The 27,524-nt window shown below is 45.7% G+C and overlaps 1 protein-coding gene across 1 annotated transcript in view; it reads left to right on the top strand.

Annotated features, from left to right (window-relative positions):
• SMPX (small muscle protein X-linked) overlaps window positions 1-22,237 on the top strand; it is a 53,377-nt gene extending 31,140 nt beyond the window's left edge. The window contains exon 5 of the mRNA XM_045290745.1: window positions 21,850-22,237. The gene's annotated coding sequence lies outside the window, so the exon portion shown is untranslated. The remainder of the gene's footprint in view (window positions 1-21,849) is intronic.
• The last annotated feature ends 5,287 nt before the right edge of the window (window positions 22,238-27,524 follow it).

Raw genomic sequence — 27,524 nt, forward strand, 5'->3', positions numbered from 1 at the left:
GAGATTATTTCCCCCCTGCCCTGCTCTTTACGTGGTTAGGATAGACAACTTCTTCACTGGTTATGAATTACACAAAGTTTTGTTCATTTGTTTTCCTGCCACCCGGCTACCACCCATGTGAGTTGGGAAGGACTCTTGAGGGGAATGCGTGAAGCCTTTGAGTAGATGGTGGCAGGTGCTTTAAGGGCCCTCACAATGCTCTCGACAACACACACACACACACACACACACACACACACACACACACGGAATCTGGATGGTTTCTATGAAAACAGAGATCTGGAGGGGGTAGTTTGTGAATTCTCTGGAGGGATTGGAGGTGGAGAGAGATGTCAGGGAGTAGACTTGACAACAGAGGAGTAGATCTGTTCTAGCCCGCTGAGCTGAAGGTAGACGGGAAGCAGGATCACCTTCTAAAGAAACTTGGACAAGGGCAGGTAAATTTCCTCAAGCCAAAAGGCACTTCCAGCAGGGGATGGTTGCTGCTTCCAGTGCAACGGAACTCATTACTCCAGCTCATCTAGTTCTCAGCTGGAGCCAGTGTGCCTTTCAGGGGACGGGTCACAATTTCTGGAGACAATTTCAGTTGTCATACCTGGGAGATGGAGGCTAGGACTCTCAACTAGTGGGGAGAGGCCAAGGAAGCTGCTAAAAATCCTACAATGCACAGGACAGTCCCCCACAACACAGAATCATCGAGCTCTAAATGTCAGTGTTGTTGAGAATGAGACACTGCCTTTTTACCTTGAAAGGGTGGTGTCAGGACGAATACATAACTTGTTGCAAGCTTTCCTTTCCAAGCAATCAATGTGTTGCATGTTACAGAAATTAAATTATTAATGAAGACTAGTAATTCAGTGCCCCATATTTATAATATCTTCACAGTAATTAGAGCCTAATGAGCAACGCATTCTTAAATGTTATTCTTTTGTCAATTGACAAATTACAACATCTATGAAAGGAATATTCCTGAATTATAGTACTAGGCTTCAAATGCAACTCATTTTGGTAGCTTATTTCTCCGTGTATGAGGAAGCAGTAGTTTATTTTCACAGCTCACTAATCTTTTAAACTATAAATGGTAATAAGCATTAGGAATCATTGCCACTAACATCAATATCATAATTTTATTGTCATCATTATCATTACTACTTATTATATGTTCTTGATATAATAAGCCTTAGGCTAGTTTCTCTAGAGGAATAAAACCAATGAATTGTGTGTGTATCTATCTATCTGTCTGTCTATCATGTATTTCAAGGAAATGACTCAGAGTTTTGGAGGCTGGCAAGTCTCAAATCTGTGAATCAGGCATCAGGATGGAGGCTTTCCCCAATTCACATAGTTGCAGAGATGGACAACCCCAAAATCAGCAGGTCAGATGACAGGCTGCTGGCTCATAGCCTAAGAACTAGAAGTCAAAGGATGACGGGACAGAGACAGGTTCAAGAGAGGGCATGCTTTTCCAGAACCTTCATGTATACTGGATGCAGGCCTTGTCCTTAAGTAAACTCCTCTTACATCCAATTCCCAAATGGAGGAAAAGGACAAAATCCTGAAGTTTTGCCAAGTTGCCCCCTAACCTCAACCCTCATATATGCTAAACACTGGCTTGTGCTTCACATACTCTCTTTCATTTGTTCTTCATGCTGAGCACATGTGGTCTAGTCTATGCCCATTTTGTTTCTAGAAGAACATTTACACATCAGACCAAGGCCACACGCACGTAAAGTCACAGAGGTGAGATGCAAACTCTCACCCGCTCCCAGCCTCTCTGTTAATCACAGTCACCAACTGCCTTTTATACGAATGTTCTACTTCTAGGCTTTGTGATTATTTCTCTGTTTTAGGTAGCAATCAAATTAAATTAAATTAAAATTAAGCAGAGGCAAAAGAAATGGTTGAAGTGATCACCTCCATGAAGAAGAACACGGAACTATAATTTTTGACCTGTTCATTCATCCATTCATCCATTCATTCATTCATTCATTCATTCTACAAGTATTTTATTAAGCACTAGGTATTGAGGATATCAAATCTGAGTCAGACTGACTATTTACTGCTTACTGAGCTACACATTGTCATTTGTTCAAGCACGAGTCATGTGTTCTTTCGGTCTTTCCAAAAGGAATAGACAGGTAATGTCCATAACTATTGAGAAAGGATGGAAGGGAGACGCAGAGCCGTGCAGAAGGAGAAGGGGAAGAAGGAATGGGGCGCCGAAGGGGAAGACGAAGAGCCAGCTGGGCACCAGGCAGCCTTGCCCAGCACTGCGAGAGCCTTGAAGGAGCTGCCTTTGGCCCGGGAGGACCAAGTGCTTGCCAGGCATCTGTGTCATCAGATGCAGCCTCTCCTGCTCATGACTCCTTTTCACGCCCTCCCGTTCCTGCTGCGCACAGCCCATGCAGGAAGCTGGGAAGGGAATTACAGGCTGTCAAATCAGGCCTGGCTGCATCATGACAGCACTGCTCACTGCTCACTTGAACTTCCTCCACACACTGTGTTATTTGAACAGGAGAAGGAAGACATCACGAGGGGCAAAGCAAGATTTGGCAATTTCACTCACACCCCTTGCCATTCTCCCTCCTGGCTGTCCGATCACCCCACCCCCTTAGCTTTGTGGCTTTATGCACATAGCCGGTGGTGGCTGGTTCATCCTAGGCAGGGTGGGTCAATTGGCTCGTCTCACTGAGCGAAATCTGTAGGAAGCGCTCGACAGATTGGAGTCTCTCTCATGCAGGCAGGTGGCACAAAGGCTCGCTCAGAACAACTCATCTTGACTGCTGGGAAAATGGCACACAGGAAGCATGCCCTTCTGTGGGGACAGCAGTGGCACTTCCTCTGCCCCGAGCCTGCAGTGGCGCTTTATCATTTACCAGGACTCCACATTTGACTTGCCAGCATGCTCCTGACCCCCAATTCTGCTCCCAACCGATATGAACCATGCTACTCGTCCATTCTAAGCAACGACGAAGCCATGAAAATCGGCCAAACTGGTCTATGAAATCCGGAGTGTTCAGACACCGACTTCTTTAGACTGAATTTTCATTTCCTAAGCATTTTTGCAAACAGGCTACTTGGAGTTTATCTGCGCTGAATTAACTTTTTTTTTCATAATGCAAATGAAGAGGATTTGCAGGGAGGATGGATTATAATAAGGAAACGACTTCATTGATTTATGTACTGAACAACAGTGCACCTCCTATGTGCCAAGCATGACTGGGTTCACAGTAGGTAACATCCCACAAAAAACAGTCTAGTTGGGTAAGGATGTGAGAGGAGGTGTCAACACATAATGATTGGAGCAGGAGTGAAGCCTTTGAATACAGGTGACAAAGTTCTAGATTAGGGCGCTGGACAGACAGCCATGCTGCTGACAGAAATGGTGTGGGATGTACTTTTCACAGGTGATGCAGGCATAGGTACTTGCCCTGACTCAGCTACTCCCTTGGTCTGTGAACTTGCATAATCTCGATGCCTCAAGTTCTTTATCTGAAAAGTGAGAAGAAGACTTCCTTCCCAGGGGTGATTTTTACTCTGTCCTCAGAGGATATTTGGCAGTGCCTAGAAATGTGTTTGGTCATCACACTTGGGAGTGAATACCATTGGCTCCAGGGAGTAGAGGCCAGAGCTACTGTTCGGCATCCAACACAGAACTGTCCAGTCCCAAATGTCAATAGTGCTCAGGCTGAGAAATACAGGAATGATCATATTTGTCTTAAAAACCACACCCACTTAAGTCACACACAGAAGCATATACTACTTAGAGTGCACATAGGAAACTCATGGACAAGGGGATGTTGCACTTTGGAAAAATTGTAGAACAGGTGCGTTCTTTGCATCACCGCACTGTATTATATATAATCTTATATATATATATTTATAAATCCTTCAGTATAGTGAAGCTATTATTAACTATAGAGCATTCATATTGGAAGGAACGTAATGTAAGTGCCTACATCTGTATGGAGCAGATAGCTCCAGAGAGCAGCTGAATCAAGGTTAGTACCCAGTCTGAAATCCCTATCTCCTTTTGCCCAGAAAGGCAAGGAGGCTTCGTTTGGAGCGTCTTTAGGGTTTCATTTGCAGTAAGAGGGGTTTGGAGCTTGAATGCCAAGGGCAGGAGAGGAGCTGTCACTGCACAGAAAGCTGTGCGTGGGCAGGTAGTCTGGCAAGCTGACAGAGGCCCAACCAGGGTAGACATGAGAGAAAGAGTCAGGGATACCTGCAGCTCACTTCCTGCTGTGTCACCCATGGTAATTCTGTGATCTTGGGCAAGTGCCTAGTCACTCTGAACCCCAGCTGTAAATAGAAATTTGAAAGCCCATCTTGAGTCGTTGCTGTGGTCATCAGATGCCCTCAAGTCGGTTCTGACTTAGTGGCTCTATGTATGAAAGAATGAAACCATGCCTGGTCCTCTGCCAGCCTGACAATTGTTGGTGTGTTTGAACCCAGTGTTACAGCCATTCAGAGCCAGGCAGCCCAACACAACTCCCGTCTATGGGTCAGACATTAGCTGGAGACCCTTCCCAGCTCACAAAGCTTCTGACTGATGGACCAGGCAAATGAGACAGGAGGCAGGAATTCAAAGGCTAGTAGAAAGAGAAATATGCCAAGGCAAGAAATATAGCAGGCCACTGACAGCTCCCAAGGGTTAGCAGGCCACATGGTGGTCACCAGTCCAAGTCTCAGGAAATCAGACATATGAATCAGGCCAGCAGGGAGAGGAAGAGAAAAAGTCTGTTCTCCATAGCGTCTCTATAGATACCAAAATAGGCCCTACCCCATCAGGCTGTGACATAGATGAGAGGTCAGACACTAACTCATACCTTATTTTTCCCCCAAAAGTTTTATTGAGATACAATGCAATATCCTACACTTCCATAGTTCAGTCCTACTTTAGAAGAGTTGTATATACACCAGCACAGTTAGTTCTATAACGTCCTTCCCCCTCCTCTCTTTACTGTTTGCTCCCCATTACCCTTCAACACCCTCCCTTGTTTCCACGATAAGCCATTTTACCAATTATTATCTCTATACATCTGCGCCTCCTGTGCTTCATATACTGGAAAACATACAAAAGAGAAAGAAAAGACCACCGGCAATATTGGAATAAGCCAAAGGAAAAATACCTCTGTCGAGATAAAGCAAGAAATACTTAAAACTAGAACAGATCCAAAATGGGTCAAGAGCGAGATCAAAATGACCAGGTATCACATTATAACCTAGTTCCATCTGCCATAGTCAAGTTTACAATGGTCTCTGTCTGATAGCAAGGTTGTTTGTGGCCCTCGACTGTGATCAGAGAAAATCCACCAGTCTTAATTCATGTGGGGACCCTGCAGATGGAGTTTGGGCTCCCACTATCATTCATAGCCTTTTGTAAATTGGGAGTTCATAATTTTTGCTTTGATGCTTTTCTCACCATATTTGAGTTTTGTGATTGTCATCTTTGGATTACACAAGCTGTATGCTTCTTTCACGTAGACTTAGTTGACTCCTCTCTTAGATGGCTGCTTGTTTCAATACAAGCCTTTAAGACCCCAGATACCATTCCAATAAATAGCCGGGCACCATCTGCTTTCTTCACCACACTTTGCTGCAGCACCCTTATCTTCAGTAATCTCTTTATGAAGGCGGGGCGAGTAAGGTCGTGTCATAAGAACTAATTGTTCTTAGATTGGAGCTAGGATTAAATGGGAGCCTGAGATCCATTCATGGTTTATCTATGTCTCTGGTTTACCTTAGAGACCTTATTGTCATTTTATATTAGATAACATGATCAATTATCCCCATGGGGCATAAGGCAATTCTATTGCTAGAGTCATTAATGTATCCAGTGGCATAAAATTTGACACACTCTTGAGAAAAAGTAGTTATGTCATACATATGTTGTGGTTACATATGTGTAACCCAGCTCCAAATCGCAATCCATGAGGTGTTGATTTGTATCGATTGAACTCTTAAATGATCGGGCTCTGTTTATCTGAACCATGGGGGTGCTACAACACTTTATCGTTAAGTAACGGTTTACTTGTATGTGATATTACTGTACTGATGATTTTTGATCATTTCCACATTCTGATGGATTCTACATTCTTCAGAATGGGGATAACTATGGATCTTTTGAGAGGTAACCCCAACGGAGCTGGGGAATTTGGTGCAGTTGAGAATCCAACACATGTTCCTTCCCTTTGCTGTCTCTGAATCTGCTCAGGCCCTCGGCCCTCTGCCTCTTGCTTCCAAGGGCCAGGCTGTGCTTATTTGTTTTTAAATGAAATATTCTCTAAAAGAGTCCTTGAATATTTTCTCAAGAATTCTGAAAAGAATCTCACTACAAATAAAAATCCTATTATCTTTTGCGGCTAAGAGGAGCTCACTGAAGCACAAATAAGCAACCAGGATGATGATCTTTCTCAATCACCACCTGCCTTGACTTGGTGCTGGAACTAGTTTGTGGTTAAGCTGCAGTTCCCACCTTTGCCCTGGAGGAGGCAATGCAGCTCCATTCTTTCAAGCCTTCGGCAGCTCCTGTTTCCAAAATCCCTATGTCTGGAGACAGCGAAATTATAAACATTCGTTTAAGCGCTTCCATTTTGCTCTGCCAAGATGAAGGGATTTTTAAACGTCATATTGAACCAGCAAGTGCGTCTGCTTGACACTTGCTGATTTTCTTTCTCTCTAATCCGTTTAAGAAATATTTGAAGAATTAAGCTGTCATCCCCCCTCCCATCAGGGAAAAACATGGTCCTTCGTAACATTATTTTTTCTGATCATCTCAAATGAACTCGATGGCTAGAAAGAGGGAGCTCATCCTCCTAGTCATCTTTCGGACATCGACTGTGTATGTCTGTCCTGCGAGTGTCTATAGATAGGGAGGTAGGCAGGCAATTATTAGTTGCCATTGAGCTGATTCTGAATCATAGAGTACATCGCTCTGTGCTCCACAGCGGTTTCAAGGATGTGACCTATCAGAAGCAGATTGCCACGCCTGTCTTCTGAGGCCCCTCTTAGTGGATTCGAACTGCTAACCTTTTGCTTAGAAGCGGAGTGCCTAACCATTTGCACCACTGCCTTAGTTCTCTAACGTTGCTGTGATCAACCCACGACAGGTGGGTGACTAACAAACAGAAATGGATTTTCTCATACTATAACCGGGTCGAAGTCTAGATGCAGGGAATTGTCTCTAGGCCAGGGTTCTCAACCTTCCTAATGCCGCAACCCTTTCATACACCACCTCATGTTGTGGGGACCCGTATGTGGGCGTATCTGCACGTGGGCGCGCTGCCAGAGCGGTGTCTCGGTTCCTAAGACCATCGGAAAGATGATCTTAGGAGACCCCTGTGAAAGGGTCCTTCCACCCCAAAGGGGTCGCAACCCCCAGGTTGAAAACCGCTGCTCTAGGCGAAGTCTTGCTTTCGGGGCCTGCTCTGGGGGCAGGTCCTTGGTCCCCTGGCAATCTCTGTGTGGTATGGCATCTAGCTTTCCTGGGTTACTTGTTTAATCTCTCTTCTCTCTCAAAAGAATCGGTTTCAAATACATCCTACTTCAAAGATGGTCGGTTAACATAACAAAGACATCCCATTCCCAATGGGGGTTATAACCACAGGACATCAAGTCAATTCTGACTCACAGTGACCTTATAGAGCAGAGTAGGATTGTTCTATAGGGTTTCAGAGGCTGTATATCTTTACAGAACCAGACAGCTTTATCCTTCGCCCAAAGAGTGGCTCATGGGTTTGAACCACTAACTTTGTGGGTAGTAGCCCAATGTTTAACCCACCACACCACCAGAGTGCCCTTTAACCATAGAGGTTAAATTGACAACACATTTTAGGTGGGGGCAGGGCCCAATGTAGCCCATAACATCCACTTAGGGACTTGATAGATCAGAAAATAAAATGAGAGCCATATTGATCTTAAGCCCGCCCTGGGCATCTCGGAGACATTCTGCGCTGGCTTGTGTCCCAGCCACAACCAATTTCCAATGATTATTACTCAGCATGAGCGTTTCTTCCCTATTCCTGCCACAACTTACGCGGATAATGAAGTCCTGTTGCCTTTGCAGTAGGAGTAAAGCAGGCAACTCAAACCTCACTGCCACGGAGTCGCTTCGGACCCACAGTGACCCTACAGGACAGAGGAGAACTATTTCACAAGGTTTCTGAGACTGTACACTTTACAGGAGCAGACAGCCTCATCTTTGTTCAGCAGAGCAGCTGGTATGTTTGAACCACCAACCCTGTGGTTAGAAGTCCAACGTGTAACCCAGTCTGCTCCCAGAGCTCCCAGTGAAACAGGTAGGCAGTTATTAATAAATGCAGGTATCAAGTGACACACAGCTGAGAAACTTGGTGAAATAGCAGTGTAAATAGAGGTTTATTTGGAGTTGTATGGCAAACATGCAATCACAGCCTTTAACTCCAGGCTGATAGTAGCGAAAATATTAACAAGTCCTTGCCTATTCTTTTAATGATTTTGAAAGTCTCATGTTCATTCTATCCAAGAAGCCCCCCAGCAGTTCTACGAGATGGGTAGGGCAGGAATCGAATTTGCAATGAATTCTTATGTGACTTTTCCAACTTTGCACAGGGTGGAAGATTTGGGGAATGTATCGTCATCTTCCTTCAGAGAGAAAGTTCATTTTAAGGGTAGCTAGTAATGAAGGCGATTTTAACCAGTCTGTAGAAAGTGGGCATAATCCCTTCTAATCAGAAAAGTCGGATCACTAACCATTCTACAACAGGGGCCAAGGAGGGGGATTGATTACAACCCTGCCAGGGGGCCAGTGCTGAGCTGATCAGGGCTCCAGGGGAAAATATCAACCCTCCTCTATTTATAGAAGCATTTCACAGGAAAACTACTATAACCATCCCTACCTCCATTTACTGCTTTCTTGCTGCCTATTTTTTAAAATTACATTCTCTCTCTCCTCTCTCTCTCTCTCTCTCTCTCTCTCTCTCACACACACACACACACACACACACACACACACACACACAAATATTTCATCCAGTACTTAGGAATCATTGCAGAAAGACCTTATGGTAAACAGATGGCCCTGAGGAAAACTGGCAAACTTCAGGTCAAGATGCCTCATAATCATCAATGTGAAGTCAATTCTTCTGTAAAGCACCCCATTGTCATCAACAGCCCAATATGATGCCCTGCGCTCTGAAGAACCATTTACTGCCTGTCTGTCAGGAGAATGAGCCGGAGAGTCCTTCTGAGTCAAGGTTAACCAATGACCACCCTGATTCCACTACCATGAGCAACCCTCTCCAGACACAAATATTAGCAGCCAAGAGTGTAGTTATTCCTCCACGCTGGCTGTGAATGGATGGCCTGCCGATTGGAACAGCAAGCTACTCCTTATATCTGAGATTCATCAGGACAGTGACAGCATTCTTACCTTCCATACAGGACAACGAGTTTTGATTCCCAGCCAGTGAACCTCCCACATAGCTAGCGCATGTTTATCAATGGAGGTTTATGTGTTATTGTGATGGTAAATAAGTTTCCGTGGAACTTCTCCTACTGAACAGCTTGTTCCACAGACTAGGACAGAGTAGAAATAAAGTCCTGATGATCTTCTACTGAAAAATCATTCAGTAATACCCCCCCCAAACTGGAGAATGAACAATAGAAACTGTGGGGGAAGGGAGTGTAAGATATCAAAATAAAAATAATTTATAATTTATCAAGGGGTCACTAGGGTGGGAGGGGGAGGATGGGAAAAAAGAGGAGCGGATACCAAAGACTCAATTAGAAAGTAAACGTTTAGAAAATAAGAATGGGAACATATGTACAAATATGCTTGATATGATTGATATATGGGTTGTTATAAGAGCTGTAAGAGCCACCCCTCCCCAAATGATCTTTAAGAAAAACAAACATAAAGCCCTGATATTAAGCAGCGAGAAATTGGTGAGGATCAAGGCAATTCACCTTCTTAGATCGGTAGGAAGAAGGTGCATTGTAGCTTTTTGTAGCTGCTCTGAACAAATGCATTTCTTTACACTTTACCATTAATGATAAAGGAGCCCTGGGGGAGCTATCTGCTAAACATTGGTCTGCTAATCTGAACTGTCAGAGATTCAAACCCATAGGTGGTTCTATGGGAGAAAGATGAACAGTTTAAAGACTTACAGCCTCAGAAATATTATAAAGGCTAGCTATAATTAGGAATCAACTCAATGGCAGTGAGTCTTCATTAATAAACACTTGGTGATCATTAAAAAATAATTCAATAAAAACCCCAATGGTGAGGGCCATCTAATCCGCAACTCAGCACAGGGATGGTTCAGGGCATGGCAGCATTTCATGTCACTGTGCACAGGGTGACAATTCAGTGACTCAAAAAACCCCTCACACTCACTGCCATTGAGTCAAATCTGACTCATAGCTACCCTGTACGAGAGGGTAGAGCTGTCCCTGTGGGTTTCTGAAACGGTAACTCTTTATATGGGAGTAGAAAGCTTCATCATTCTCCTAAGGAGTACCTAGTGGTTTTGAACTGCTGACCTTATGGTTAGCAACCTAATGTATAATTCATCATGCCACCAGAGCAAACAATTGAAACATTGAGAGCGGGGGGGAGGGGGGGCAGCACCAAGGACATCACCCTATGGGCAGCAACCAAGGAAACTCTTTTAGATTGACCTAGGGCCATGCTTCTCAACATTTCATGGCACCAGCACCATCTGGAGGGCTTGTTGAAATGTAAATGGCTAGGCTCACCCCCTCCCCCAGAATTTCTGAGTCAGTAAGTGTGGAGTGAGTCCAAGAATTGGCCTTTATGACAAATTCTCAGGTGTTGCTGCTTTGAGGGGAACCCCACTTTGAGAACCACTGACCCATTAATCCAGATGGCTTAGATTTGGAGTTTCAGAATCTCCTAAATAGCTCATCACCCGGCCCGCCGCTTTATATCTAATATACAAAGGTATAGTGAGACACTTGGTGAAATTTCCTTGCTGAAAACCAGGTATTTCAAGCATGGATGAAACAATATTCACTAATGCTTACACAATCTAAACCAAACCAAATTCACTGTCATTGAGTCGATGCCAATTCACAGTGATCCGATAGGACAGGGTAGAACTGCCCTGGTGGGTTTCTGAGATTGTAACTCTGAGAGTAGAAAGCTTCTAATACACATTTGAATATATGAACCTCAGAGGTGTCCAGATGGGGTAGTGGCTAAGTGTTGGGCTGCTAACTACAAGGTCAGCAGCTTTAAACCACCAGCCACTCTGAAGGAGAAAGACTAGTCTCCAAGGCAGAAAGACAGGGCTTTCTACTCCCATCCTCACAAGTGTTCCTCCGCCTGAGCCCATTGGGGCAGCTACTGTGTTCATCCATCTCCTTGAGGGCCTCCCTGGTTTTGTCTGCCCCTCCACTTGACCAAGCATGAGATCCTTTGCCGGGAACCGATCTCTCCTGACAACATGGCCAAAGTCTATGAGATAAAGTTTCACCATGCTTGCCTCCAAGGTGCACTCTGGCCATCCTTCCTCCGAGATAGATTGATTTGTCCTTGTTCAGCAGTCCATGGTCCCTTCAACATTCTTCTCGAGCACCACAATGCAAATGCATCGATTCGTCTTCAGTCTTCCCTATTCACTGTCCAAGTGTCACATGCAGATGAGGCAATGGAACATACCATGGCCTGGGTCAGGTGCACCTTAGTCTTCACAGCAGCATCCTTGCTCTTCAGTACTCTAAAGAAGGCTTGTGCTGCAGATGTCCCCAGTGCCATGGCATCTTCTGATCTCTTAACTGCCGATTCCTCATTCAGGGTTAGTGCTTTATAAAACATAAAACATTCATTTCCCTAGAAGTGTTATATGTTTGAAGATTTAAAACTGAAAATTTCTATATCAATGCCAAGTATTATTGTGGCATTACCAATACATGTAAAGCTAAATAATCCTGGGGAGTATGTAATGTTATACCTGGATGCAATTATTAAGAAGAGAGAAATCACACACACACCCTCCCTCATTTCCCTGGAAATATTTCTAAGGCAGGCCTCACCAAGTTTCAAGTAGATGCAGAGACCAAAATCCACGTTTAAGAGTCTTCACCGAAGGATACTGTTATATGGATGTCTAGGTCGTGGAAGTACAACACAATAGAGATTCTAAATTTGATCACTCTGCAAGTCCAAGAGAAGACAGGACCAAAGGCCCACAAGCTCTGTGTTAGTCCAGGTTGACTAGAGAAACAAATTCATAGACACTTATATGTGTATAAGAAATATCTTTATATTAAAAAGTAATTGTATATCAAGAAAACATCCCAGCCCAGCCCATATCGAGTCCATAAGTCCGATATTAGCCCAATGTCTGATACCAGCCTGTAAGTTCCTCTTCAGATTAACACAACACATGCAATGATGCTGAGTGCAGGAAGATCACAGGCCAGTGGGTGGAAAGTCTTGTGGATCCAGTGGCAGTGGAAGCGTCTTAGTGCTGGCGTGGGTCTCTACATGGCTCCTCCAGCTCCAAGGCTCATGCTGCCATCAGCATAGCTCCATGTGGCTTGTCAACAAGAATGTCTCGCAGGCAGAGAGCTTTTCCTGCCTCCAGGGAAGAAGACAGGAGTTCCCAGAATCCTTAGGAGAAGGCCATGCCCACACAGAGGCCTCATTGGCTGTGACCTGATTGACAGGCTAGACTCTACCCCTTCGCAAGTTGATAGATTATGTAACTGCCACAAGCTCCTCATCTGATGGATTGATAGGCAACTTTCTCAAATATTATGACATAAAGACAGAAGCCAATGTCGTACCCACCTTGGGCTTTGGGTGACAATCGTTATTATGCTAATTATCTTAGTCTCAGGGTCAAGCAGCAGCAAAGTGTTGGCTAAGTCATCCCTGTAGCCATTTAAAGCAGTGGGCCCCAGTGCTGACTGCACGATAGAGTAACTTGGACTTGCCTGAGCTCCACCCAGGCCGATTACATCTTTAGGGCAGGGGGTCAGCCAGGTTATAAGTATTCTGCTCAAGATTCCCAGGGGATTCTAATGTGCAACTGGCACTGAGGAGAATTTCCATTTCTCTGATCCTCTTTTGACATCTTGTCTTGTTTTCTTTGAAATCTTTCTTGCCTGGAACAGCATTTTCTCTGGTTGAATAACAAGGTGGCTGGGATGAATGTCTTAAATTTATGGAAAACAGTCAAGTGTTGTCGGAAAGCCAGGTACCACAGATGGCAATTGTTGATTGCGTGGCAGGGATCTTGCCGTCACGAGGGAGCCCTTGTTTGATTCCTGGACAATGCATCTCATGCTTGAATACCATCTGATCCTCAGTGGAGGCTTGTGTGTTGTTAGGATGCTAAACAGGTTGCAGCAGGGGTTCCTGTCTAGGATGCACTAGGAAGAAACGTCTGGCGATCACTATTTCTATAAATCAGCCAGTGAAACCTTTATGGATCACAACCATCTAATCCACTGTCAACACATAACGGTTGGAGCAGGAATGAAGCCTCTGAATACAGGTGGGGGTCTCCTAAGAGGTGACAATATGGGCTAGACTAGGACTAGAGGGTCCTCTTCCAAGGTGCCTCACTCTCCTTACTGGCAACTTGTATCAAGAAGCCATGGTTCCCTTCCACGGGGACTGCCTCACTGGGCTGCTTGAGTGTCCACGTAGCATGACAGCTGGCTTTCCTCGGACCAAGTGACCCAAGAAAGTCAGGTAGAAGCTACAATGTCTTTAAGCCTGGAAAGTCACACTCCGTTGTTTCGGTCATATGCTAAAGGTGGGTGGCACAAGTCAGTCCGATTCAGTGTTGGAGGAGAAGATACAAGGGGATGTGGTAAATACTGGGAGGCAAGACTCATTGCGGGCCCCCTTGGAAGCTGGGGCCTACTCCGGGTTTGAAAGAAGAGGATGCTGAGGTTTAGAGCCGTGGCATTGCCCAAAGTCTCATCGCCTTCACATTTCGGTACTTTCTTTGCCACCTACAATGTCTTATCTTCCATTCGAACACCAATGGATACTTATCTCTGGGGAGATTAGCAAGTTTGTTCCCAATTCGAAGAAGCCTGCTTCTCAGATGCTTGGACCACCGGGAGCCTTGATCAATCACACTGCAAGCACAGTCCATACCCTGAGCTCTGGGGGTCGTTTTCCCTTCGCTTTCTCAAGTCTTGATGGGATGGTACGCCAGGAGGAGGGAGAGGGAAGGAGAACCTTGGAGGGGAGGCCAGTCCACATGCTGGAGGGATCAATGTTGCCTTTTGTTACCCGCTTCCCTCTCCTTGGCTTACCTCCCATAGGAAACACACTGCTTGCCCTCTCACAAGATCAACAACAAGAACCAAGCAGAGGGTATCAGCAAAAATCAAACCATCAGAAAGGAGGGCCCTCCCTAGCAGCTGGGGTTTCATGACGAACAGATGAGCAAGAAACATGCAGCCAGAGGGACCCTCTAAAGAGAAAGACAGGCTTTTTTTCCCGTGGAAACTTGTGAACACACACACACACACACACACACACACACACACACACAGGCTTTGAAGCATAAAACTCGTAACTGATAAATAGATCCTCTCTCCTTCAAATGCTCTTTGAAATGGCCATCTTCTAAGAAAGGAGGCAACCGGAAGGAACCTCTTGTATATTCTCTTTCCCTTTTCAATCAGTTAAAAACCGACAAGGCCTGTCATCTCAGATCAATGTAACTAGGCAGGAAACATGACAACTTTCTCCCGGCCTGACCTATTTTGTCTAATGGGACCCTCTTCTTTGCCCTCGGACAAGCTAACTTCTCTCCTGAGTTCCATTTATAGCAGGCTTTTATTAATGGTTAAATTGTTAGGAACAGCTCTATCTCCCTCACAAAGCCCATTTCCTGTTTAGGCAGTGCCTAAACTAAATCGAGCCTGAAGGTCTTAAAGTTGAATTGGTAGGGGGGTCAGGGGAGGTGCCAATGATGGTTTGTCTTGGATGTTCTCTTCCAAGAAATGCTTATTTGGCCCAATGAACATACTCGAAGCTTCTGCACAAGTATGAGAGGTGGAGGTGAAATCCTGCCGAGAAGAACCCCTGGCCTCTCTTCTCAATCTGCAGGCAAGAGCCCTGAGACCAGGTCTGACTTCTCTCTTTACCTGGGAAAAAGGTTTGCAGATTTCGTTCACTTGCCATGCTTGTTGCTGCCACCCAGGTGATCCCACTGCAGGGCTGGAGCCCAATGTCCCAAGGCTGTCACAAAGACCTGTGTGGCCCTCCTCAATACCCTTTCACCCTTGGTTTTGGTTGCCAGAGCTACGCGGCGAGAAGAATTTTTTAAAATGCACACAACGCACAAAACACTCACAATTTATCACCTGTCTCCTGAGGGGCAAAACTCACAGACACCCCCCCACACACACACACACTTCCCTCTCAAACCAAACTCATTGCCAGCTAGTCAATTCCCAGGCCCTACCCCAGACGCATAGAGACCCTATAGGATAGACACACATAACCGTTACCCTGTTTCCCTGAAAGTAAGACATCTCCTGAAAATAAGACCTACTTACAGTTTTGCCTCTTGCTGAAATAAGGCTTTCCCCCCAAAATAAGACCTCCCTGAAAATAAGGCCCCCCGAAGCTACTGTAACTCTGGACTCCGGACCTTAGCTGCGAGCGCCACCGCCCAGCTCACTGTTGGCCACAGTGCAGCTGGAGCAGACAGAAGTGTGAGGTCTCTTTTAATTAAACAATAAATGTGTACCGTAGTCTTCTTCATGGAAAAATGAGACATTGCCTGGAAATAAGACCTAGCGCATCTTTGGGAGCAAAAATTAATATAAGACACTGGCTTATTTTCGGGGAAACAGGGTATTCTAGATTCTTGATTCTCAAAGTATGGTCCCAGGCCCTACCCCGGACACACTGAGTCTGAATCTGGGATTTCTAAGAGCATTAAAATCTGAGAAGTGCCCCCAGGCCCGTGGTCCTCAACTTGGTTAGCACAGCTGAGCACAGGGAGCTTTGAAAATGAGGGACTGCTGCCCCATAGAGTCTGATGCCAGTGGCCTAGGGCCCAGGGGCTCTGGGAGATCTGAAAACTCCCTAAGTGATTCCAATGTGCAGCCTACTTAGAGCTCCAGCTCTGGGTGGTTTCCAAACAATAGGAATCAAACCAAACCCCTGTAACTTTGAGAGTGATTTGCAACAGCTTCTAAAGAGGATCCAAATGCAACTCGGCTTCTTCTTTCCATGCAAATACTTCTTTTGTGGACCATTTCCCCCTTTTAAGCTGTTAGATGAAAGCCTTTGATGATGATGTTAAACAGTAGGATCTGGCTCGATCTAGCTTTTAAAATAATGGTTGGAATGACGGGGCGAGGGAGGAGGGGTGGCGGGAGAGCGGGTGGCATGAAGGTATTTCTTTTTACTTGCTCAGATGGTTTGTTTGTTTTTTCTTTTCTTCAAGAAGTAAAAGCCATCAAAATCATCCCTCCAAACCCCTTGCTGATTATTAAAAAATCTGTGCTTGGGAAAAACTGTATAAACATTAAATAGCAAACTCTTATCAATAAAACTGTTTTGCACGAACTGTATAATTATATAAAGAACCCATACAAATTGGGAAGCAAAACATTAACACCTTAATAGATAAATAAAGGAAATGAACTCACAATTCCCTGAAGTGGATCTATAATTAGCCGAGCAGCATGAGAACACGTGCAGCCTCGCTAGTAATCAAAGGGATGCTAAATGAAACAATGAGTCTCCAATTTCCCTCTCATACAATTCGCAGAGATGAACGGGGAATGATCATGAAACAGACATTTATTTCTTCTTTCAACAAATAAGGAGCGTCTGCTATACAGCAGGCACCCCACCTGCCTAGATGTTAAGAAAGGGAAACAGGCCTAGCCCTCATGGATTTGCCTGTCTCCTCACCCAGTCCTGCCTTGGTGTAAGTCTACCCTAAAGAACATGTTAATGTGAAAAAAAAGTCTTATCCATTAATAACAATACAATGGAGTCAGCACGGAAATGCCCAATCATAGGATTTGTTGATAAGCACCATGCAGTCAATTCCATCTCATTGTGATGCTATGTGTGTACAGCAAAGCGAGACACTGCCCAGCCTTGCCCCATCCTCACAAGGTCTGAGCCCCTGAGCTCTTGTTCCATCTTGTTGAGGGTCTTTCTCTCTTCCTCTTGGACCGCCTACTTTGCCAAGCACGATATCCTTCCCCAGGGACGGGTCCTAGTACTGTGCCAGCCAGGTACGTGAGATGAAGTCTGGCCACCATTGTTTCTATTTGGAATCTGTGTCAGACCGGATAGACTAGAGAAACAAATCCATGGACACATATGTATATAAGGGAGAGGTTTATATACAAGAGCAATTGAACATTGGGAAAACATTCCAGTCCAGTCCAGATGAAGTCCATAAGTCCGATATTAACCCATATTTCCGGTATCAATCTATAACGTCCTCTTCAGACTCATGAAACACATGCAATGACGCCGAGTGCAGAAGATCACAGGCCAGTGGATCCAGTGTCATTGGAAATATCTCAGCGCTGGCAGGGGTCTCTCTGTGGCTTCTCCGGTGGCTTGTCTTCTGCAATGTTTCCTAGGGAGTTGCAGAGAGAGAGTGGTCGCCCGCCTCCGAGGAGGAAGTACCAGATTTCCCAGAATTCTCAGGAGACGGCCATGCCCACAGAAGTCTCATTGGCTATCTCCAGATTGACAGTTAGAGACTCTACCCCTACACTCTTAATCCTTAAATTGACACCAGATTAGGTGACTACCACAGAATCTAATGAATGATTCATTAAAAAAAAATCCCACAAACAGAAAGCTAGGGCAAAAACAGTTCAGTAATGAAATGTCCTTTGAAAATGATACACAATAATCATCCCCACAGTCAACATACACAGTATATGCTTTTATGCTTCAAGCTCTGACGAGCTCTCAAACAATGTTATTTGTTTCTTTACCCTGGTGTTTCTCAGCTCATTTAACCTGGGGAAGTTTCTCTCTTCTCTTCTCTCTCTCTTTCCCTCTATGTCACTTTCTCATTCTAAACTTTGTTCTATCAGCTTTTGGAACTGGTAGCTCCCAAACAAGACCTTGAGGATATGCTCAGATCCAAACTCAGAAGCAACGAGTGCTTGTGGTTGGCCATTGCGTATGGAACTGGGGAATAAAGTGTGGCCTTGGTCTCGGCTCCTTTTGACCGCCACTGTGTTTATAGCTCTATGGCTGAGCACCGCATAGGAGGAAGTCATCATTGGGCTGCCCCCCCCCTCCCCCATGCAATCTCTGCTTACAGGACCAAATGCAGACAAGTGCTGAGTGGACTCCTTTCCTAAATGATGTGTGTGGGGCTGTGGCAACTCTGAGTAAGACAGCTATAAATGGGTTACGGCATGGTGTAAACATCACATGCTCCACGGCCCGGACAGAGGACCACACAAGGGAGCTATTGGATGTCTTATCCCTGCACCAGTCAAAGCAAGCCTTTCCCCCAAGTAGCTCCAAATGGGGCTCTTGTGTCTTTTTTCACGTTGGGGACAAAAGGTGTGTGGGGTAGCTGGAGAGTGACTTCTCGGTGGTGGAATATCCTACAGTCCACGTGGCTCCCACAAATGGCCCCCACGGAGAACAGGACACAGGAGAACAGAGAAGAGTTCTTATCTCGGCAGCAGAGCAGCGTGGTCTGGGATCTCACCCAGCACACTTGCATTCCAACAACCCGACAAACAAGTGTGCTTTACAGCATGGGCAATTATAGCCCTGGATCCCTTCCCACTGCTTCCTATTTATAAGCCCAAGCCCAGACTTGGAGCGGCACAACCAGATCTCTGGGCCCTGAATTCACGCTTTCCAGGATCCCACAGACATGCCTATACATACACCCCAACTTCACAGGGGCCACTCTGTGGATCAGATCTGACCTTAGCCACCCTCAGAGCCCTAGTTCAGAGCTGCTGTCACCTCCTGGCCTCTCTCGGATCCCAGGAGGAGGCGAGGGGAGAGGTATGATCTGTAGGAGCCACCGTGGTGGGGCCTCGGCCCATATGCTGGCTCCTTCTACAAGGAAGAACCCGAGACACTCTTTCAATGGCATGGGGTAACTGTGCGTAGTCAGTGGTGAGGCTCTCAAAACTGGCACCATCACCCTCAGCTACTTCTCCACCCTCATGGGCCAGAAGCGCAAGTTGGTGGCACTGGCCCACACCTCTTTTCAACCAGCACTGTCCCTGCTCCCTGAGTCCCTGGGCACACCGAGCCCAGGCTTGGGGGCTGGTGCTGTGTAAAGACTTCAGACGTTGATTCTTCTCCATAGCCAGGTCCCCTTTCCGTGGCCACGGTGGACTGGGAAAACTGCATCAAGGTTTCCCTGTTGGCAGAGGCTGATGGGTAGACCCAGTTGTCAAGGGCTGGTGTGGGTCATTGCACACGGCTCCTCTGTTCTCTCGGTAGGTGTGTCTGTGACAAGGATTTGGTGGACAAATTCCATACCCAAGTGGCCCTATACACGTTCTTTGACTGTGTGTTCTACAGCCTGGGTGCTTCTGTCATAGCTCCTGGAATGTGCTTCAGTGACAATTTGCTGTGGATCCTCACCCCTTCCATGCTGCTCAGACAAGCCCAAGGAATGTCTCACCTTCAAAGGCAGCTTGTTAGGGGGCCTCTGCCTTAGTTTGAGGCACTGACACCCCTCACGGTGACTGAGCAAGATTAATGGCCAGAGCACACCTAGGCTATGCTGGGCCCCAGGCGGGGCTGAGGGCCAACTATTTGTGCCCTTCTCCTGCCCGCAGCTTCCCATGGAAGCCCGCAGGTTTGGCTGCAACTCTAGCTCTGGTTCCTTTCCTGTTCTCACCTGATCAATCTATCCCTGGGCCCCTGCTATGCAGCAGGTCTTGTGACAGGCATTGGGATGTTAAGTTGTGTAGGGCCTTTTTGTGCCCAGTCCAGTGGCAGGCTAGCTATGGTGGGAAAGGTGTGAAAGGAGCGAGAGGAAATCCAGACAAGTAATAACAGTGCAGCGTGGTAAGCGGGGAGCCATAGGGGTGGGCTCCCATCAAAGGTGCTAAGCATGAAGGATCTTGCCATGTGACAGAAGCGGGAAGTGGTCCAGCGATTTTGGAGTGCAGGTCGCATGGGAGAGTGTGGTCAGAGATGGGGGTAAGTGGTAGAGAGTGGATGTAGGAAGAGCCACCCATAGTATCTGCAAAACAGAGCAGGGTCCTTGTCTGGGAAGTTTTCTTTTTTTGTAACCATGGGTAATTTTAACAAATGTGAGCATTCCAGTTCTTAGAGAAGAATCAGTCCCTTCCCCTAAGGAAAACACATCAAGAATGACACCAAAGAATGCAAAACACGTGTCAATAATGTTCGAAATCCACCCGCCTCCACTTTACTAGAGCCTTTCAAATAAATGGCACCATATCAACAAGCAATTATTGCCGAACAAATGACTCTCAGAATTCAATGACTTCAAGCACATTCATGATTACAGCTCATGTGTCTGTCCCTTAGCTGATCTAAGGTGGGCTGGGCTGGGCTCACCTAGGCATCTGGAGTTCAGCTTGGGGATCTGCTGTGGCCTGGGCTCGGGTGGGCACTTTCGCTGAGGTGGCTTTGCTCCACGCATTTCGTTCTCCTGCTTCTCCTAGAATGAGCAGACTGGCCTGGACGTAGCCTTCTAGGCTGGTCACAAAGTGGGTAACTTCAAGGAACAGAAATGTATTTTTGTTCACGGTTCCAGAGACTGGAAATCCAAATTCAGAATCTTGGCCATGTTGAGGGCCCGGAGGGAGGAAGTGTTCCCTGCCTCTCTCTTTTTGCTAGTGACTGCTAGCACTTTTTGGTGCCCCTTTCCTGCTTGTCGATGGAACCTTCCATGTTGCCTTCTCCTTTTGTGTTAACTCCTATCAGGTGTACCCTTCTCTTCTTACAAGGCTTGATTCAAAAGGGTCTAAGATTAGGATCCCCTCTGCTCTCTGATATGACCTGTTTAACGGATAACGCACTAACTCACTGCGATGGAGTCAAGGCTGACTCATAGTGATCACGGAGGACAGGGCAGCCCTGCCCTTGTGAATTTCCGAGATGGTATCTCTGTACAGTCCTGGTTTTCTCTCTCAGAGCTGCTGGTGGTTTCGACCTGTAGACCTTGCAGCTAGCAGCCCAACGCGTAACCAGCAGGGCTCCTTTTTAAAAATTTTCAAATAGATAATATGTGCAAACCTCCCAATGAAACCTATACATCCAATTTCTCCAGACAAATCACATTCACCAGTGCAGGGGATAGGATTTCAACACAATTCTATTCATAACACACTCACCTGGTAATCCTGGACTTGGAAGGAGATGGGGTCTTGATCCAGTTTGGAGACTAGCATGAATCAAAAGGTGATCATCTCTTTTTTAAAACATCCAACTACTTTGATGACATGTAAGGTCAGCATGAGTTGTCGTTGACTAGGCAACCAACAGCAAGGATAGTGATGCATCTGAAAGGGTCATGGAAAAATGGAATGAAAAGGTCATGGAATTTTCCATGAATTTTTTGAAGCTCCCCCCATATTTATCACAGGCACCAAGGGTCTTGAAAATCATCACCATAAAACTAGTGCTACACTCCAACCCTTCAGAAAGAAGCCATCCTCATGTAGGTTGCAATCACTTAAATCACCAGAGGCAAAATTGATAGTCACACCTGCTACTCCTAGGACACACTGATGAAATTGAGATGACAATTCAAAGGAAAAAGGGGCCTTTGTGACTTGTTCCTGTAATACCAACTTATAAGCTGTTCCTAAAAATTTCTCATGAAAATAAAATTAATGGCTCTTTCGGTGTTTCTTTTGCAGGCTTGATGTGAAGAATTGAAGCGAACGAGAATGGATTAAAATGAATATAGCTCACGAAAAATTTTATATATTTGTATGAAGATTATGAATCTCTTGAATGCATGAAACTCTAGAAGAATTGTTCTCTTTGTACGTTTATATCTCTTCCTTCTAGTTGTTTGCATTTCTTAATTTATCTTCATTTTTGGCACCTTGCACAGGAATTCATGTGGTTTTGAGGAGAGAGATGATTTTATGGAGAGGGGTATGGAAAGGCGAAGTTCTATACGCTACTTCCCACAATGTTTTGGTCACTATTTGGAAGGTATTTTAGTTCTTCACCTTTTAAATTGTGTCAGTACACTTTTTATGAGTTCAAATAAACATTTGAGTAAATGAAAAATGTGAATTCAGACTAAATTAATTTGCACATCTTCAGAGCGTTCCCTTTTCCCAAAGAGAGGCAATTTTTATTGCTGAAGTGGGGGTTTCTCATTTGAAATTGGGTGCTGTGTTTAGCTGGATTTTCTAGAGAAACAAAAACCAGTAACCCTCATATATATCAGAAATAGCTTTATATCAAGAAAGAAATTTCCATTAAGAAAATGGCCCAGCCCAGTCTAACTCAAGCCCTTGGGCCAGATTTTAGCCAGAGGCACCTCCAGACCCATGGCATTACCAGGTGAAGAAGCAGGAAGGCAACGTGGGAAGCTGGGCAATCACAGGCTGGTAGGTGCAGAGTCATGTGGATCCAAGGGTGGCAGGAACATGGCAGGCCACCAACAGCTCCCAGGGTCAGCAGGCCACTGGCGCCAGAAGTCAGACACCGAATCCAAGCCAGCAGGAAGGCGAAGGACAAGAGAGAGAGGCGACGCCTTCCCAGTGTCTTTTATGAATAAGCCCCATCCCCAACGGGGCATCAATTGGCTGTATCCTGATTGAGAAGTTGGATTCCATCCATACCCCCCACAGATGCACCATGTTGACATGCAACCTAACCATCACAGGAGCCATGGGCGAAAGCATGGTTGACTGATCATTGCGTGTTAAGTTAGGCGTTGCCTGAGGAATTGGATATCGGGTTGCTGTTCCTCCACCTACAGGGATGCCTATTATTGTGAGTACAGTTTACTCCCATAGGGGCTCACAAAGTTCCCTCTGCCAGATGTTATAGAGGTCATTATCAGGCAGTATACAACAGAGCCTAGAGATCAGGACCCGAGAGAGAGGCATGTCATACCTTAGCTGTCTAAAGGAAGAGGAGCCACGCCTCCTGCTAGGAAGGAAGGAGGGAGGACTGATGTAAAGGTAATCAATAAGCAGCACTAGCACCAACAAAAGTAATCACTCATGGTTTTCTAGGGGCTTATGATCTTCTGAAATGCCTAGGTAACTTCCAAATATGAAGATTTAAACAAAAGGAGGTGGTGGTGGTGATTAATACTGCATTATTTGGAAGGCAAGTGTATCACTACATTTGTAGAGTCCCCAGTACCATTACTCAAGCGACATGACTATTACTCTTTTTTCACTGCTGTTGAAAAGCACAGCAACGTAGACCCTGATTCACTGAGAACTCCATTTCCATCTCAGGTATGCTGACTGAGAGTCTATGTTTAACAAGAACTTTCATAGAATCACCAGGGAATCTTGTTCAATGTAGAATCTGACTCAGTATATCTGGGATGGAAATGCAAATTCTCCACAGGAAGAAGAATTGCCTCAAAATCATGCCAGAAATGGCTGATATTGGGGTGATTCTATCAGCCTCTGTGCGTGTTAGATCTACATTCTGATCCCGTATATCTGGCGTGATGCAGTGAAGTGAAATTACTTGGTATGACTCTTCTATCCACAGTCTTTATCACTTCCACCCAGTGACTGCATGCAAATATGGTAGAGGGGGCTTTAACTTGAGCACTTTTCAATTCTGCCATTGTGCTGGCTATAAAGTGAGCCCTTTGAGAGGCAGACAACCACAGGGCCGTCAAGCAAGAAGAGCCACTGATAAAGCACGCGTGAGATTCCTGTGTGAAGTGGCAGCCTCAGCAGAGGCACCAAGACCATGAGACAGAGCAGGGAGATTCCCGGCCCACATAACCAAGTAAGGCTGAGCGCTTCTGCTTCTGGGCACGAGGCTGCCTTGCAGAGCGTGGCAACCTTTGGACATGTATCAGTGCTAAGGGTGGGCTGCAGTCTGAAAGGTCAGCAGTGGGAAACCATCCGTTGTTCCAAGGGAGGAAGACAGCGCTTTCTACTCGCGTTAACATTTACGGTCCCAGTGACCCAGGAGGGGCTGTTCTCACCCTGTCCTATGACGTCACTAAGAGTCGGCATCCACTTGATGACAGTGAGTTGGGTTTTTGTTTTGTTTTGTTTTTTGGTAAAGAAGCTTTCTAACATCCACCTAAGCAGGGCAGAGGCCAAAGGACTATGTGGCTGAGAGGCTGAGGGCCACAGAGAGACATAGCTACCAGCATGGCCGAGAAGAGGTGCCGAGGCCAGCAAAACTATCTTTAACATGTTATACCCGGTTAGTTTCCCTAATAAGCTCTGTGTTGATCCAGGTAGACAAGAGAAACAAATTCACAGACACACATATGTGTATACAGGAAAGAGCTTTATATTCAAGAGCAATTGAATATTGAGCAAACATCCCAGCGCAGTCCAGATCAAGTCCATAATTCTGGTATTAGCCCTTATGTTTGATACCAATCTATCAATTCCTCTTCAGACTCATGAAACACATGCAATGATGCTGAATGCAGGACGCTCACAGGCCAGTGGGTGGAAAGTCTTATGGATCCATTGGTGGTGTGAGCATCTTAGCGCTGGCAAGGGTCCGCATATGGATTTTCCAGCTTCAAGGCTCTGGCTGTCATCAGCCTGTCTCCATGTGGCTTGTCAACTGCAATGTCTCCCAGGAAGTGAGCAGAGAGAGAGTGTGTCTCCCTCCTCGAAGGAGGAATCTTCAGGCGAAGGCCATGCCCACACAGATTTGATTTGATTGACAGGCTAGACTCCACCCCTTCACTCGGAATCCTCTGAAATCAACAAACAATTATATAACTACCCCACGCTCCATAATCATGAATATTGCCTGCAAGTTCTGTGTAGAGACTGCAGTGGATTACTGAACCCAGCAGAGAAGCAGAGTGCCAGGGGAGGGACAGTTGTCAGAATAAAGGAGGATGGAGGGTGGGGGCATGTCTGACCTCTGCCATAGGACTCATCCTTGGGCACTTTATGGAGTTGGATGTTCCTTCCCCTTTGGCTAGCCAGAGGTGGACTGCCAGGCGATTTCCTCAGGTGGAAAGACAGACTCTCAGCAGGGAGTTCAAGTGGAGCGGACCCATCCAAAGCCCCCATTTCTCTATAGACTCATATCATTCAGTGACAACAACTATATTCCAGTTGTGCAGCCCCGCTCATCCTCCATCAGGCGAAATGAGTTTTTAAACTGTTTACTTCAGAGCCTACCACTTAAAAAAATCATCTGTGCCCCTCAAGATGCCAAGTAGAAATGACTCCCTTGTCCTTCTGTTTCCAAGACCTGGGTGTCTGTGATCAGGGCGATTACTGCCCTCAAGTGTGACTGGCTGCAGAATTAGGGGGCCCGATTTTAGGTGTCACCCAAGGCCTCCTCTGTTCGTAGATCGGGGCACTGCGCTGGCCGTGGTTCTCCAGAATTGAATTACACATTCATTTTGTTTAAATATAAGTGACCCATGTTCAGTTTCAACACTGATGACGTTAGAAAGGCTGTCAGCTCTTCATGCAGTTCGCCAAGTCACATGTGCAGCATAATACAGGCCAAAGTCATCCGACAAGTTGGATGGGTTCTTTTGAGTCTTACATGTAATCTGGATTTTATCTTAAGGTGGAAACTCACCCTCTACAGGATTTAGGGAGCTCCATATTCTGTCTTTCACTGGACAGCCCATGTGGTTAGGTGCCATCAAGTCGGTTCTGACTCAGTGTGACCCTACACACAACAGAACAAACCTCTACCCAGTCCCGTGCCATCCTCAGAATTGAGTGTGATCAAAAGCAGAGAGAAGTCTGTTTTGGATAAAATGATAATTAGAAGACAGTCCACCAGTCCACCTCTCATGCTAGGTGGCTCTTTCAAAAGCCACACATCACCTTGAAACGGCATTATATATTTATAGGTCAGTACACCACTGATTATGCAGTTTTTCCATTGGAGTTCTATCCCTTGGGAGGACAAAGACACAAGTAGTTGAGGAAGGTTCATTACACAAAAGGAGAGTGAAAAACGCAAGCCACCACCAGTTGGAGTCAGGAAAGGCACGATAAAATGTCCTTACTAGAATACGTGCTAGAAATGGTACAAAATTGCCTCCTGAGACCTCCACTCTGCCCACTGTTCCGTGGTGCTGCTATGTGTCTGCCGCTCGGCTAGGTGCTGGCGGTAGGTGGGACCCAGAGTCCATTCACTTGTGAAATCCCTTGGCTGAACTCCTCTCTCTACGGGAGGAAGGACACAAGGGTTTCATGACTTCATGGGGTCCTTAAAAAAATCCCTCCCTTGGGAGCAGAGAGTGCACGGGACTCTCCCAACCATCTCCACCACTCATTTAAATAATGACCTTTATATTTCAAGAGCACAAATTGAAAGGTAATAGGTTTTGCTTCCCGGGTTACTTATGAAGTCACTGAATGACACAGTTGAATTTTCCCAGTTGGGCCTGGGACATGAAGGATGAGACATACCTCAAATGAATCTTATTTTTAACCAGAGTGCTGACAAGGCTCTACAAGAAGCCTCCCATTGCAATCAATTCCATTTAAGGAACACGAAGAATTTGCATGAACCATTCTGTGAAATCCCCTCTTGCACATTCTTGGGCTGATGTCAAATGAAGATTCTCTCCTCCCAGATAAGATGAGGTGGGGGTGGGGTGATTTACCAAAAAATGAAATCAGGACTCATTTGGATTCAAGGACAAGTTCATCAATGAAAATGGATTCCTTTGAGTAGAGGGCATCAGACCATGGCTTTGCAATCTACTTTTAAATATAAACTATACTGAACTTGGTAATTGATGCTCCTTTGGGATTTTAACGTGGGATTGAATGTACTCATTGATGTGGCCAATGCAAGTTCTCTGCCTTGCTTACCATGACCGAGCTGCTCAGGAGAGGGTACCTGAGACCGGTCTGATGCAATCACATAGACCTTCAACCAGCCCGCGTAGAGCAGCCCCTGGGGAACAAAGCATGTTGCTAGGCTTAAAAACCCCTGAAAGCCCAAATGCTGATTTCATCCCCCCCCTGCCCCAAAGCAAATAACCAAACTGGCTTAAATCCTGCACTGAAGTCAGATCCCATTCTATTTATACTGATTATGGGAGAGGATTCAGCCATACACTAAGAGGAGAGCTTTAGCAACATCATCACCTAAAGGTGTCCTTCAGAGAAAGAAGCACAACCTCAATCATGAAGCTTTCATGTGCAGATTCTTAGATGCACTTGGCCTCATCTCCACCCATCCCAAGAAGGAAAGGAATGCCATAACATTGGACTTCTCCTGTGTAAAACAATTCACTGATGGCATCAACTAGGAGAGCCAGGTACTACAGGATAACAGGGATGTTTTTGTCTGACCAGCTCTTTCTCTGGTTTAGAGCATGTACACGCAGATTTTACACAAGCAGCAGATCCCACAGGGA

Source organism: Echinops telfairi, unplaced genomic scaffold (genome assembly GCF_000313985.2).
Source record: "Echinops telfairi isolate 266 unplaced genomic scaffold, ASM31398v2 ScPeMD7_53;HRSCAF=182, whole genome shotgun sequence".
Lineage (NCBI taxonomy): Eukaryota > Metazoa > Chordata > Mammalia > Afrosoricida > Tenrecidae > Echinops > Echinops telfairi.